The 3210-nt window shown below is 44.8% G+C and overlaps 1 long non-coding RNA gene across 1 annotated transcript; it reads left to right on the forward strand.

Moving 5' to 3' along the window:
• The first annotated feature begins 1010 nt into the window (after positions 1–1010).
• LOC117066518 lies at positions 1011–2112 on the forward strand. Its single transcript, XR_004430372.1, has 2 exons — positions 1011–1168; positions 1660–2112. It is a non-coding gene; the product is annotated as an uncharacterized LOC117066518 (long non-coding RNA).
• The last annotated feature ends 1098 nt before the right edge of the window (positions 2113–3210 follow it).

Below are 3210 nucleotides of genomic sequence, written 5' to 3' on the forward strand. Positions count from 1 at the left end.
CATGAAATAACATTCAACAGTGGTGTGCAGGCTGCAAAAGGCAGCTGAACTTCAGCAACTCTTCCTCAAAGGTTGTAAAGGGATTACTCTGGGTCCTAACCTCTGAAGCCTGTGGGGGCCTACCTGGCCGAGGCATTCATGATGAAGCGTGACTCATCACTTCCTTGACACTGAGGCTGTGAAGAATGAAGGTGGATGGCTGCGGAAGTCTCTGTGATCATGGCATCTTGTATTGATTGTGGAGCCTGTTGCTATACAGTGGAGGGGGATTTGTAGGTGGGTTTGAACACTAGAAGTCCAGAGAGTGAGGAAAGGGGGAAAAATCAACGGAACTGGGAAAGATGACACATATAAAATCTGAATTTAGTTTAAAAAAAATTTTTTTTTTCTCTCTGAGACGGAGTCTTGCTCTGTCGCCCAGGCTGGAGGGCAGTGGCTCGATCTCAGCTCACTGCAAGCTCCGCCTCCTGGGTTCACATCATTCTCCTGCCTCAGCCTCCTGAGTAGCTGGGACTACAGGTGCCCACCACCACGCCCGGCTAATTTTTTGGAGACGGGGTTTCACTATGTTAGCCAGGATGGTCTCGATCTCCTGACCTCGTGATCTGCCTGCCTTGGCCTCTCAAAGTGCTGGGATTCCAGGTGTGAGCCACCGTGCCTGGCCTAAAAAATTTTTTTAGGTTACTTCTAACAGATAAATTGATCTTGTTTTAGATCATTTTATATAGAAGGTAAATAATACAATTTTAGTCTGAAATGCAGGATGAAGATGAATTGTTTTCCAACAGTTTGTGCAATTTTCATGCAAAAAAATGAAAGACACAGTAACTCCTTTGTAATGGATAATTTCTGGATGGTTTCCCATTTATGGACCGAAGGTATACCCTTCCTCCTGCTCCCATGCAAACTCGTATGTTGAAATTCTAGCCCTCAATGTAATGGTATTGTGATGTGGGGCCTCTGGGAGGTGATTAGGTCATGAGAGTGGAGGCCTCATAAATGGGATTAGCGCCCTCATAAAAGAGATCCTGGAGAGATCCCTCTCTCATCCTCTTTCCACCGTACTAGGGTACAAGAAGTCAGCCATCTGGAAGCAGGGAGAGAACCTTCATGGAACCTGACCATGCCTATACCTTAGACTGACCTTAGACTTCCAGCCTCCAGAACTGTAAGACTGTTTATAATCCACCCATCTGTTGTACTTTGTAATAGCAGCTTGAACTGAGACAGGTTCCATTTGCACACGATCTACCTGGGTCATCTATGGCTCATCCTGCTTTGCTGTTCCTCCAACATTCACCGAGACCTGACTTTATATTCTGTACATACTTGCTGACTTATGTAGCACCTGTTTCCCTCACTAGTGTGTAACACCCATGAAAGGAGGTGTTTTATCTCTTCATTTATGCATTCTTAGTGCCTAGGATGTGCCTAGCACATAAAAAAACACTCAATAGATATTTGTTAAATGACTGAGTGAACATCAGTGGCAATTTCTTTTAAAAAAATTGATAGCATTGAAAAAATATGGTGGCAAAAGTAATACATTTTCACAGAAGATATTCAGAAAATAAAGAAACAGAAAGGAAAAATAAAAATTAACCCCAGTTTCACAATGCAGAGACAACAACATAAACATTTCGATGTTTGTCCTTCCAGGAGTTGTTCAAGACGTTCATTGGCCTATCCCAGCAGGGACTGAGTGAGACGGTACATTGTATATTTATCAAAAGATGCTTCCAGTTTCACCTTGGCCTGGGCAACTGCAGACAGTCTCTTACCCCAACACCTGAGTGGCCCCTCGTGGTTGGGTACATGGATCCCAAAGCTGAGTGTGAAGTCGGTGCTGGGAACTGAGTCACCAAGGGCATGGATGCTTTCACCAAGGCAGACAAGATTTAAAAAACTAGTTTCACTGGCACTAATGAGACCAATAGCAAACCCAGCCTGGACTGGTCACGATTTCCGTTTCTCTCTCTGCTTGGCGTTTTTGCACAATCATGAGGAGTTTGGAGAGCAGGAGGAGGCCTCAAAAAGGACATCCTGAGCTTCTTGATAATGTGTCCATTGAGGGCCTCGTCACTTAATTATAAAGAAAAGTTATATTATTAATTTGTCTCCTAAGAATAAATGGATCATATTTATCATTAGATGCTTTTAAAAATATAAAATTTACTTCTATTTATTTTGATTCCTTTTTTATCATTTCTTAACACTTCTGAAAACGATAGACTTCCCTGGATTAATACTTGCTTCTCTGACTTGTATAAATTTGCAAAAGGATGAAAAGCAAGTAGGAAAGACTTCAAGGCCTGGTGTCTCAGGTTTGTTCCCCCCACGAGGAGATAAGGATTCAGGTGCAAGGGGTTCATTTCGGAGGGGGATCTGGGAAGCACCAGGAAGGGTCGAGGAAGTGAGAATGGGCAGGAAATGGAAAAAAACCAATTCAGGTGTGCCCAGAGCAGGCTATGTCAGTGGGCAGTGGTGCTCTATCTTACCAGGACTTCTGCCAGGGCATGTAGATGCACCTCATGCCTGATGGATGCAAAGCTCAAGCATCTGGCACTAATGCTCATTCACGATTGGTTACAGGCTACTTCTTGTAGGGGGTCACTCCCTGGTCCTTCTAGCCTGCGCTGTGCACAGGTTGAGGACAGTCCTGTGGCTGGAGAAAGCTGGATCTGAAAGTTGTAGAAACTTGCAGAAAGAAGCCATCAAAGTGACTTGGAAAGGTGAGTGCCTGCGGAGGGGCTATGGGTTGGGCAGCAAGAGCATTTGCTGCATCCAAGGTGCTCCAACCCCAGTTCCACCAGGCAGCTCTGCATGGGAGATTATTGAGCCTGGCTTCACTGCTAATCAAGTGCTGTTTTAATTTCCACCTGGGGCCGGGCATGGTGGCCCAGCACTTTGGGAGGACAAGGCAAGTGGATCAACTTGGGGCCAGGAGTTCAAGACCAGCCTAGCTAACATGGTGAAACCTTGTCTCTACTATAAATACAAAAAATTAGCCGGGCGTGGTGGCGCACACTTGTAATTTCAGCTACTTGGAGGCTGGAGTATGAGAATTGCTTAAGCTTGGGAGGCAGAGGTAGCGGTGAGCTGAGATTTTGCCACTGCACTCCAGCCTGGGCAATGGAGAAAGACTCTGTCTCAAAAAAAAAAAAAAAAAAAAAAAAATTCCACTTGGCCGTGTTTCCTTGCTAATAATAG

Source organism: Trachypithecus francoisi, unplaced genomic scaffold (genome assembly GCF_009764315.1).
Source record: "Trachypithecus francoisi isolate TF-2019V2 unplaced genomic scaffold, Tfra_2.0 Lachesis_group20, whole genome shotgun sequence".
NCBI classification, from domain to species: domain Eukaryota; kingdom Metazoa; phylum Chordata; class Mammalia; order Primates; family Cercopithecidae; genus Trachypithecus; species Trachypithecus francoisi.